This window comes from Lissotriton helveticus, chromosome 11, assembly GCF_964261635.1.
Source record: "Lissotriton helveticus chromosome 11, aLisHel1.1, whole genome shotgun sequence".
Lineage (NCBI taxonomy): Eukaryota > Metazoa > Chordata > Amphibia > Caudata > Salamandridae > Lissotriton > Lissotriton helveticus.
In genome coordinates, this window is record NC_136072.1 from 1,109,061,181 (window position 1) to 1,109,074,313 (window position 13,133).

Sequence of the window (13,133 nt, forward strand, 5' to 3'; positions counted from 1 at the left end):
GCTCAGCAAATAAAAAACAAATAAATTTTCTTGACACCAAAATATACATATCGGAAGGCAAAATAGAGTCAACTTTATCTGAAAAAAACATCTACTAACAGTGTACTTCACGGCACCAGTTTCCACCCTAAAGCCCTATTAAATAGTATACCACACGGTGAGTTCATACGATTGAAGAGAAATTGCTCTAAGGAAGATGATGCTGAAATTAAAATTCAGGAGAGCAAAAAAAGATTAGAATCCAGAGGGTACAGACAACGTGTCCTAAACAATTGCAAGAAGAAAGCGGACAAGAAGACGAGGGCTGAAACCCTCATAGAGAAACCAAAAATCATTCAGGATAAAGATCCCCCAAGATTCATCACCACCTACAGCAAAGAAAGTGGCAAAATCGCGGAAAAAATAAGAAAATATTGGCACCTAATATCAGGGGACCCTGATATAGGAGAAATTGCTGGAAAACAAACTTCAATACCCTATAGAAAAAATACATCTCCACAAGACCTCCTGGTGAAAAGCCATTTTCAAATTAAACCAAAATCGGATTGGCTGACACAAAAACAAAAAGGATTCCAACCTTGTAAAACCTGCAAGGCGTGTAAAATCGGAAAGAGTATGAAGAACATTGAAGAACCAGATGGGAGAATTATGCATATTGAGCAATACATCACATGCACCTCAAAAAATGTAGTGTACATGATAGAGTGCAGATGTGGAAAGAAATGCATAACCAGAACCACATGTATGCTGAAAAAAAGAGTTCTCGAACACATCCGTGCTGTGAAGAACTTGAACATGCTATATGCAACTGCCAAACATATCAGCACATGCCAAAATGGAGATTGGAGAGCAATGACTTTCTATGGGATCAGAATGCTGCCAAAAATGGAAAGAGGGGGAGACTCCGTTCGGCAAGCTGCGCCAAATGGAATCACGCCTCATTATCAGACTCAGAACCAAGAGCCCAAGAGGAATAAACTTTGGAGAAGAACTTCCTATACACTTGGAATAAATGTGTTAATCAACTTCCTAACTGAAATGGGGTACAAACCCAACACCAAGATAACTTTGTCAACAGGGGTACTAAACCCACGATACTTAAAAAACTGTAAATAACTCTGCCGATGGAAATGAACATTCAACGCTACATACTACATGTTAGAAAGTAAAGCACACCAGTCTTTTCTTTTCTTTTAATTTTGTGTAAAATGTTCCAAACTACATATCCCATAATGCCACTTAATGGCTAACAAGGGCCAGTATAAATATGGAAACAGTAGAAGGACTTACTGACCGTGACCAAAGCCTTGTCTGGCTGAAACGCGTTGGTGGGGTGAAACGTTGGATTAAAGGCTTCCAAAGTATCCGGTTGTGCCGCCTCCTTTGTTCCTAAACATTAATCTGGGTCAGGATTCGACCCCTTGGCCGAGAACACGCTGTGGAGCGCTCTCATAAAGCTATTTGGATCACTTTGCCGAAAAAGTATCAAGTGTGGATGAGCGCCCGACTCCCTGTGTCAGAAGAAACTAATTCGACTGAGTTATCACCCTCGCATTGCTGGGCGGAAGACATCGCCGTGAGGCATTGCTGGATCGAAGACCCGCAACGAGGTGAGTGAATCTACAAACTCTTTCTGTTTATTGAGCAGGGAATCGAAGCGGCTGAGAGCAGGCTTGTCAGAGAGACGCCGCGCACGTAAACATTACGGGCAGCTTACAAGCTCAGACTCAGACCTGAGAAACGCCTTTGAAAACAAACGAACAATTAGTTCATCCTGAAAGTAAAAAGGTGCGCTAAGAAATAAATAAGCATTGAGATGGAAGCGCGTGCTGCCAAAAGAGTTTCCAAAGCGTCTGTGATGTTTAAAACAGGCGAGCAGAGTGGTGAAAGTAACAGGAAAACAAAAACACCAGAAAATGACAATATATTGCTCAAACAGCAGATAAATATATTGGAGCATCAATATAAGAAGGAAATCAACAAGAGTTGGGAAGTAATAGCACTTGAAAACTATATTGAGGTAAAACGTATCCCCCGTGGACTCAGGATCTTCACAATGCCCACGCACCCAGAAACTAAAGAGGAGCTATTGGACGAGTGGGTAGAAAGCAATACTGAATGCTCACTAAATATGATGCGCATCCTCATTAAACATGCCAAGATTGACATTGACGAAATAACACTGAAAATTAAAGATTTGGAAGAAACATTGTCTAAGGAAACCAATCAAGTAGAAATTACAAAATTAAGGAAAGAAATGGAAGCAAGACTAGATCACTATGAAAAAGAGATTGAAGAACGCAAAGAGCGCAAATCCAAACGTGATGAGCAAGACTATCTACATGGAAGGATTTTAATATTTGCAAGACGCTACGACAATATCAAGAAGAACTACTCCATGCAAAAGATGGCATCAGGCGCCAGTGAGTCGGAAGCGAGTGAAAATGAATTGACAAGAGACATGAATCAAACAAAAAAGATGTATTTTTTAGAGGAGGTGAGATTAATGAATCTGGAAAGGAACATGACGCGAAGCGGAGGAAGGGGAAGAAGGACGTATCAAGGCAGAGGGAGAGGAAGAGAAAGACAAAATCAACAAACTCCCGCTCCACCACCAGAAAAACCCGCAGATCAAAACGTAAGAAGACAGTATCCCTTACGCAACCGGAAGTAACAAACCTGATCATTAATCTCTCCAACTATCAACTAACAGATAAAAAAAACATCGTACTTAACAAGGGACTATCATTCTGCCCAGACTCACACTTTGACTATACCCAAGTCAGGATAGATATGTACAAGTTCATCATAAAACTTAAACTGGCAAAAGTACACGCTAATAAGCCACCCAACATTGAAGCCATCAATTTCATGGATACAACGGAAGAGGAAACTGCTTCTACCACGATTGAACATCTACCTGACTTAAGATGCACTTTTGAGAATCTGTTTGAGCAAGAAAGTGATACAATATCGAATGAACAAATGCTGGAACAAATGAACATCCATACAAATAGAAGACCAGAGACAAGACTAAAAAGAAAGTCAAGATACTATCCTACGCTATCACCAGGGAACAAAATCGATCTATTTTCAGATGCCATGACTCAAGAATTGGACAAACTAACGAAAGTAAGAAATAAGAAAATAAGGGAAAACTTGACAATTGTTGAATGACAAGCAATCAAAAATCTCATGGAGAACGAGAAAATAACAATAAAACCCGCCGCCAAGGGGGGTAACATTGTTATAATGGAAACAACGGATTACATAAGTGAAGCCATGAGACAGCTGAATGTAGAACAAAACTATTCTAAGCTCAAGAATAATCCAATTATAAAAATGACAAATGAACTAAAAGAACACCTAAACAAATGGCACGCAAAAGGATTGCTCAATGACAATGAAAGAAAGTTTCTAACTATTGATTTTCCTACGACACCTTGCATATACTTCTTACCGAAGGTTCATAAGACTCTAATAAACCCTCCGGGTAGACCGATCGTCTCATCATGCAGTTCCCTATACAGAAATGTCTCAAAATACGTGGACACCTTTCTTGCTCCAATTGCTCAAACCATGCCCTCATACCTAAAGGATACAGGGGATTTTCTGAGGATTCTTATGGATGTGACTTGGGATCCAGGGTACTTGCTGGTAACAATAGACGTTGTATCCTTATATACTTCTATAACCCGTGACATAGGACTTAAGGCATGCCAACACTTTCTGAAACAACGTAACATCACAGAATTGGAACACACGACAATGCTTCTAAAAATGATTGACATGTGTTTAACAAATAACATTTTTCTCTTCAACAATGAGCTCTATAAACAAGAATGCGGAAAAGCTATGGGGATTTCATTTTCCCCCAACTATGCCAACATCACCATGGGCTGGTGGGAAAAGACAATTGCATGGGACAGTAACAATCAAATCAATTTGGATCACATTATTTTATGGGTACGTTACATCGACGACCTGTTTCTGATCAGGAACGGGACTGATCAACAATTCAAAGAATACTTTTCCAGGTTGAACAATAATGAAATAGGACTACAATTCACATGCTCAACAAATAAAAAACAAATTGATTTTCTTGACACCAAAATATACATATCGGAAGGCAAAATAGAGTCAACGTTGTTCCGAAAAAAAAACATCTACTAACAGTGTACTTCACTGCACCAGTTTCCACCCTAAAGCCCTATTAAATAGTATACCATACGGTGAGTTCATACGACTGAAGAGAAATTGCTACAAAGAAGATGATGTCGAAATTAAAATCCAGGAGAGCAAAAAAAGATTTGAATCCAGAGGGTACAGACAACGTGTCCTAAACAATTGCAGGAAGAAAGCGGACAAGAAGACGAGGGCTGAAACCCTCATAGAGAAACCGAAAATCATTCAGGATAAAGATCCCCCAAGATTCATCACCACCTACAGCAAAGAGAGTGGCAAAATCGCAGAAAAAATGAGAAAATATTGGTACCTAATATCAGGGGACCCTGATATAGGAGAAATTGCTGGAAAACAACCTTCAATAACCTATAGAAAAAATACATCTCTACAAGACCTCCTGCTGGAAAGCCATTTTCAAATGAAACCAAAATCGGATTGGCTGACACAAAAACGTAAAGGATTCCAACCTTGTACAACCTGCAAGGCGTGTAAAATCGGAAAGAGTATGAAGAACATTGAAGAACCAGATGGGAGAATTATGCATATTGAGTAATACACCACATCCACCTCAAAAAATGTAGTGTACATGATAGAGTGCAGATGTGGAAAGAAATACATAGGCAGCACCACATGTATGCTGAAAAAAAGAATTCTCGAACACATCCGTGCTGTGAAGAACTTGAACATGCTATATGCAACTGCCAAACATATCAGCACATGCCAAAATGGAGATTGGAGAGCAATGACTTTCTATGGGATCAGAATGCTGCCAAAAATGGAAAGAGGGGGGACTCCGTTCGCAAGCTGCGCCAAATGGAATCACGCCTCATTATCAGACTGAGAACCAAGAGCCCAAGAGGAATAAACTTTGGAGAAGAACTTCATATACACTTGGAATAAATGTGTTAATCAACTTCCTAACTGAAATGGGGTACAAACCCAACACCAAGATAACTTTGTCAACAGGGGTACTAAACCCACGATACTTAAAAAACTGTAAATAACTGCCGATGGAAATTAACATTCGACGCTACATACCACATGTTAGAAAGTAAAGCGCACCAGTCTTTTCTTTTCTTTTAATTTTGTGTAAAATGTTCCAAACTACATATCCCATAATGCCACTTAATGGCTAACATGGGCCAGTATAAATATGGAAACAGTAGAAGGACTTACTGACCGTGACCAAAGCCTTGTCTGGCTGAAACGCGTTGGTGGGGTGAAACGTTGGATTAAAGGCTTCCAAAGTATCCAGTTGTGCCGCCTCCTTTGTTCCTAAATATATATATATATATACAACACTCCTGTGGAAGCAATCAAACTCTGAATGGGCAGTCATCATTGCCTTTACTATATAAATTCTGACTCTCTGGTGCAGGATATTTACAGTGATTAAAAATATTTCAAAATCTATGACAAAGCATCCAACTCTAGTTCATGCCTCATATGCTGGATCGAGGACTGCGCAAACACCCTCACCCCACTGAAGAGACCCCCCCACAGACACACCAGCAAGAGGGCCAGCTGGTTCACCCCAGAACTCCTTGCTTCCAAGCAAGCCTGCTAGAAACTAGAGAAGGAATGGCACAGTGAATAAACTCCGGACAACCACACAGCACACAAGGACGCCATCCGCAACCACCACCACCTCATCAGGGCGGCCAAGAGGACCTCCTTCAAAGACCTCCTCGACAACAATGCACACAATTGCAAGGAGCTCTTCAACATCGTGAAGGAACTCTCCAACCCCAGTTCCAACACCAATGACATCCCACCGTCGCAAGCACTGTGCGACCCCCTCGCCACCTTCTTCCACCGCAAGATAGCACACATCCACGACAGCTTCAACACCCAGACAGCCCCAACGGACAAGTACACAAGAGACCCTCCGATAACCATTGTCCACAACCCCCTGCTAGACTGGGTCAGCGTGAGCGTCGATGACACCATCAAGACCATGAGCGCAATCCACTCCGGCTCTCTGTCAGACCCATTCCCGCACCACATCTTCAACAATGCAAGCAGCTCCATCGCACCCCACCTGCACATCATCAATCTCTCCCTCAAGACCGCGACCTTCCCAGAGAGCTGGAAACACGCCGAGATCAACGCCCTACTAAAAAAACCTAAGGCAGACCCAGGAGACCTCAAGAACTTCCGGCCCATCTCTCTGCTCCCCTTCCCAGCCAAGGTCATCGAGGAAATGGTCAACAGACAGCTAACCCGATACCTCAAAGAAAACAGAATCCTGGACCCCTCCCAGTCAGGGTTCCTCAGCAACCACAGCATGGAGACTGCCCTCATTGCGGCCACCGACGGCATCAGGGCCCTGCTGGACAACGGTGAGACTGCAGCACTCATCCTCCTAGACCTCTCCGCCGCCTTCGACACCGTCTGCCACCGCACTCTACGCGCACGCCTCCACGCCGCAGGGATCCGAGACAAGGCTCTGGAATGGACCACCTCCTTCCTCTCTGGCAGAACCCAGAGCGTCCATCTCCCCCATTCCATCCCAAAGCCTCCGAGATCATCTGCAGTGTACCCCAGGGATCCTCCCTCAGCCCGACACTGTTCAACATTTACAGGGCCCTGCTCGCACACGTCGCCCGACAGCACGACCTCAACATAATTTCCTACGCCGACGACGTTCAACTGATCCTCTCTCTCACCAAGGACCCCATCACTGCCAAAGCCAACCTCCACGAAGGAATGAAGGCCATTGCCGACTGGATGAAAAACATCCGTCTGAAGCTGAACTCGGACAAGACGGAGGTCCTCATCCTCGGCTCCAACCCTTCCGCCTGGGACGACACCGACCGTGCACGCAACCTGGGAATCATCTACGCAAGATCTACAGATGGATCCCGACAGATACAAGAAAGACAATCACCCAGGCCCTCGTCAGCAGCAGACTCGACTACGGAAACGCCCTCTACGCTGGAGCCCCAACCAAGCTCGTAAAACAACTACAACGCATCCAAAATGCCTCGGCACCACTGATCATCGACGTACCATGACACAGCCACATCATCCCCCACTTGAGAAACCTGCACTGGCTCCCCGTCAACAAGAGGATATCCTTCAAGCCCCTCATCCACGCACACAAAGCACTCCACAAGACCGGCCCAGCCTACCTCAACAAACGTCTCTCCTTCTACATCCCCAACCGCCAGCTACGCTCCGCCAACCTCTCACTGGCCACCGTCCCGCGCATCCGAAGAACAACCACCGGTGGGGGATCCTTCTCCAACCTCGCCGCAAAGACATGGAACACCATCCCACTGAGCCTACGACAGACCCAAGACCTGCTGACCTTCAGGAGGATACTCAAGACCTTGCTGTTCGATCAGTAGCGCCCCCCTCCCCAGCGCCTTGAGACCCTCACGGATATGTAGTGCGCTTTATAAATAATTGATTGATGATTGATTGACTAGCGGTCGCCAGTAGGTAGTTATAGTTAGGACCAAGTTGCCATAGGAAGAAAATGTTTTGTTTTGCTTATAACTTTGGCGTCATTTTATGAATCTTCATGAAATTTTCAAAACTAATTTTTCGTTCATACCAGCTCCTATGTTGAAAGTTTGGGGGTGATTGGTCAAGGGGGGTCGAGATAAAAGGGGGTCGAAAAATGTGTTTTCTCCATGTTATTCTCCACTGTAAACTTTAGACAAGGCTACAGGTTGAAAGGGTGAATGGAATTACCCCAGGTTCGGCAGGGAGAAGGGTCTTGGTCTAGAAAGCACGCTTTTGTTTATTTGGTGTAAATCCGTTCAGTAGTTTTTGAGAAATATCAAAATTTAAAGATATCGATATTTGGGAATTCTGCAATCTGATTGGCTGAGGCATTACGAGCATGAGCTTGCTGCTTATTGCTGCGAGCTGTGCAAGCGGTTGCAACTAGAAAGTGTTGGCCGCCCTTTTGTGGTTCAGTAGAAGCGAGTAAGGGGAAAAAAGGATGATAAAAGTGGGAAAGAGTAGGGTAGGAGTGCTGTGAAGTCTATAGTGTGGTTAGGGTGTGCTATCGAGGGAGTGTGAAGCGAAGTATTTACCCTTACCGGTGTGAAAGTGCTGTTTTGCCCAGAGTGAGATGGTGGTGAGGTGAGGTGCTGGTAAACTCAGGGATGGAAATGTGCGCCTAAACCGAGTGGTGTTAGTATGCATTTAGAGTATAGTGGGAGTGGGAAGCAAACTACTCGCTGGTACCAGTCTGAAGACTCTGGGATGAAACTGTGAGTCTAAGTTGTGAGCTGATTGCTGTAAAGTGATGTGCTGTGGGCGCTGTAAGATACTGGGCACTGTAGCATACCTGTGTAAGTAGTGTTAGTATGCGTTTATACTACACAGGGAGTGGGAAGCAAACTACTCATCCCTACCAGTCTGAAGTCTTGAATGCAGTGTTTTAGCAAGCAGAAATAAAGAAATAATTGTGAATAATATAATAATATAATGCAGAATGTTGCAATGCTACAGAAAACAAATGGTGAAATGAGGTGTGTCTAAGAAAGTGGCTGTGTGTAATAAAGGGATGGAGTTTGAAAATTATATAGAAAGTGTCTTTATTTAAGTGCCAAAATTGGACGCACTGGTGGAAGAGCTAGGGCATCCAGCGGATGCAAACTTGAACCGCTTCTGCTGTATTCAAACGTAAGCTCCTGCATCAGTGAATTCCATATTACATGTTACAGTGCCATGTGACATAAACAATACCTATTAGACTGGAATGACTCAAAATTCTATAAGGAAAACAAAGGTAGGATATGATTAACACATGTATCTTTTCAGAAAAGAAAGAAAACAAAAAGAAATTGCAAAATGTAATCATCAAACTTTTGGTGCTGCTTTTTTGTAACACACAATTATCAACAGTAGAACAGTCAGCAATCTGTTGTACAGTAGATTCAATGTGGTGCGTGTCAGAATTGGTACTAGTTCTACCCACATTGGAACTTTGAAGAAGAAATCAAACATTGCGCTTCTGAGAAGCTCATTCGGTACCTTTCTAGTCAAACCATACATTAGTGTCTTCAGCTGTTTCAAAAAAACATTCTTGTGTAGAGAGCTAAAGCATCGAGCTGAGACAAACTCCAACTGCTTCTGCTGTATTCAAACCAAAGCTCATGCATCAATGAATTCTACATTACATGTTACCATTCTATGTGACGTAAACAATAACTATCAGAGATGAATGACAACATTTTATAATGAAAATAAAGGTAGGATACGATTACCACACTGTACTGACCAGTTTCTAAACAATGTTGTCTTTTTTCATTTTTATCGCCAGGTTGTGAGCAGAGGCTGAGTATGAGTAAATTTGTGTGAAAGGGCTTTGTGGATAGCAGGCAGGCAGAGAGACATGTGCACAAAGAATAGACGTGTTTTTTTTAAATGGGTGTTGGGCTTAGGCTAATTTAGCAAGTAAGTAGCGTATTTTCCATAGGCCATACATCACGATCTCCGGTTAGAGTGGAGAGGCAAGGGGCAATAATGAATACAGAGTTCAAATGTCTGAGTATACTTAGAAAGTTATTATATCAAGGTAGTAGTATTTGAGTGTATTATAAAAAATGTAAAGGAAAAAGTAAAAAAAGATGGAAATTTCCATCCAAGAATAACGTGAGTTTCTTACAAGTCTTGGAGATTGCGGTACAGAAGTTCTTCAGCGGCTTGAGATGCGTAATGTTCCAAGAGGCTATTGTTGCCATCGTGTGAGAAAAGCGAAGCAATCCAATTCATATCCTCGAAGGGACAGTAATGTACCTCAAATGTTGGAGCCGCAATTTGAATTGGCAGGCAATCTGCGATGTTGTGAAAGGTCGCACATTGCAGGAGATCTTTCACGGCTGCGCAGAATTCCAATTCCACCACGATACCTTTTTGCATTACATTCGCCATTGCTCCACTGCCAGAACAATCACGTTCATGGTTTTCAAGATACTGCATTACCTGCTGGATATCGGGAGCGATTGTTGGGATGTTGGCAAAACATGGATCCAATCGGCACTCGAATGGGCAAGTTTTGCAATTAAAAGATGGTTGTATGCAGATTGCATATGTGTAAATAAATGTTATGTTGTAGTTGGCTCCGATAATAGATAGAGGAAGGTAGCCACAAAGTTTTTCCATTTTTTACAGTATTGATTTAGCTTGGCATAGAGGTGTATTCTGTCTGACATAGTTGTTACCACAGAGAGCGTAGCCATTTTTTACAAGCAGAATTAGTAGTAGGATGGCCGCAAAGAGAGCGAGAATTATGGGCACTGTTCCTGTTATTCCAGAGATGATCAAATGAATGAAATCTGGTATTAAAAGAAAAATTGTTTGAAAGCGTGTTAGAGGGCCGTAGGAGACCGTGTTAAAAAAGTGTGCCAGACCTTGAGTGTAAGATGTGTTGAAAATTGTGTAACAATTCACAAAGTGTAATTGGAGGTTCGTATTTAAAAGGGAGCGTATTTTACTTGAAGTTCGTGGTATCTGCAGTCGATACATTTATTTTGGAGAGTTGAGGGAGACTTCGGTTGTGAACAAAAGTGATTTCAGTTTGGTTTGTTTAATGACATCTCTTTTGAAAGTAGGCATTGAAGGCCAAGTTGAATTTTGGGAGTTAGTTTGTGTGGGTGGGAATAGACATTGCCACAGGAATCACTCGGTTTGAAACAATAAGGACATGCGGTATGCCAGCTCACTTTCCGTAGGAGTGCATGTTATTGAGAAGCAGATAACTGGTGTTAGAAAGCTGTGTGAATAATGGTCTGATTGTGGGAGTTGGCGTGCTTTTAACAAAGCACGCAAGATTGGGGGCTGTAAGCTTAGAATTATATTTTATATATAAAGTTTTATATAGCGTGAACTTGACCCAAGAGGGTATCAGAGCGCTTTACATTTAGGATTGTTGTATTAGAAGTTACATCAGTTACAAGAGCATAGTAAGGTACCGTACACATAAACAATGTTGCAAGAATACGTAGGAGGGAGGGGAGAAAGGAGTAATAACAGGGAGGCGAGGAGGAACTGTGACCAATGTCCCGCTGGTTAGGTGACGGTCAAGGGGGAAAATAGGGCCAATCTCCTCGTTAGCTGTCTAGCAGCTCCACCGGGCATCAGCCATGTTGCTCAGGGCTCAGTGTTCAGGAAAAACAGTTTTGAATGTATCTGATTTAAAAAGTTTAATATAGCGCTGGCTAGACGCGGAGGTATCAGAGCGCTTTTCCAGAGGATCGTTGCAATACAATGTACATCTAAAAAGGTTTATATAGTGCTGGCTAGACCCGGAGGTATCAGAGCGCTAAACCAGAGGAGCATTGCTTTACAAGTTACATCAGTTACAATAGCATAGTAAGGTACAGTAAACAAACAACGAGGTTGAGAGAATTTGTGGGAAAGGAGGGGAGGAAGGAGCCATAGCAGGGAGACAAGGAAGAACTGTGTCCAATGTCCGGCTGGGTAGGTGACGGTCGAGGGTGAAACCAGGGCCAAACTCCCCATTAGCTGTCTAGCAGCTCCACCGGGCATCAGTCATGTTGCTCAGGTCTCAATGTTAGGGAAAAACCATTTTGAATAGATACATAGGCTACAGTAACAGAGTCAAGTAGTGGAAGAGCATGTCCCCACTAGAGGATAGAGGTAAAAAAGGGGGTGGAGGGGTGGGAGTACAAATAAACCAGAGAAGGAGCTGGGGCAGCCAATTAGGCTGATGGGGGATGTGATCAAGGTCTGCACATCAGCAGTCACACACGTTGCCGGCGGTGGGAGATGTAAACAGCCATACAGTGAGGTGGCAGGAGGCAGCGTCCGAGGGGCAGATCAAACCATTCAGACCAATCTCACATCCATTTGAATCATTACTGCTGGGGGAGGTGTTCTCCTTACTTTGCCCGGAGATCCCCGTCACTTTGAAGTTGGACATTCTTGGATAGTAATGAATGACTGCCATTGTGGTCGCACTTTTCACCTGTGAGAAAAACTTATGTATGCTCTTTAAGCAGAGATGTAATGGGGAGAAACCACTGCTCGTGAATAAACATGGTATCTTATATATTTACATACAACATGACAAACAACATATACACCTAGCAGACACAACAACACTACGTACAGTGGGAACCGTGGCTAGCCATGTACACAAGGCAAACATGGCATGGCATCTCTGCTGCACAATGCAGAATGCGGGGAGAGATGGGAGCAAAGTATGTGCAAAGGTGGCAAGTGATTCTCGATTATAAAAGTATACAATGCAAAGTGTTGAGGGGATGTGCCGGACAGGCTTGAGTATGCAGAGCAAGATATGTACATGTCAACATACACTGATGGTCTATTGAGTGAAGAAGACAGTGGACGCAACCATGATAGTACAGTCAGTAGGGAACATTATGGAAAGGTAGCGCGTATGTGCCTCCTCCCCTTCCCCCCAAATCTTTAGCGTAGTGGGCTGGCTCGGCATACGCAAGGGTAGAGTAGGGGAATGAAGAAGAGGCACTTTTCTGTGGGTGTGGTTTTGTTCCAGAATGGCGAACGTGTCTGCCAGGTCTGTGCAGCTTACACCGCCATGAGGTTGATGCTGTGAGCAAAGGTGGCTGCGTGAATGATGCTCTCATCCTGCTGGTATCCAGAAACCGTCATGGCTGCTGTGAAGCATATATGCCCCACAGTTCACCTTTCGACACTGCCGTATGTGAAAGAGGGCCCAACACATGCCGGCGGAAGCTCCTGGACCGAGGTCTGCGAGCTTGGAAGGCTCCTGAGATTATTGCTGGCTACCGCGACACAGGCACACAGCACCCAGCCTGAGGCTCAGTAGCGTGGAGTGCTCTGTATACTACTAACACAGTAGTCCAACAGGTATCAACAGTGGAACGGTGTTTTGATACCATAGTGGACAATGCTAGAACTGTATCTGAGAGTGGAGATGAAGGTACTCCCTTCGACCAGGTGCAACCAACTCTAAGTCC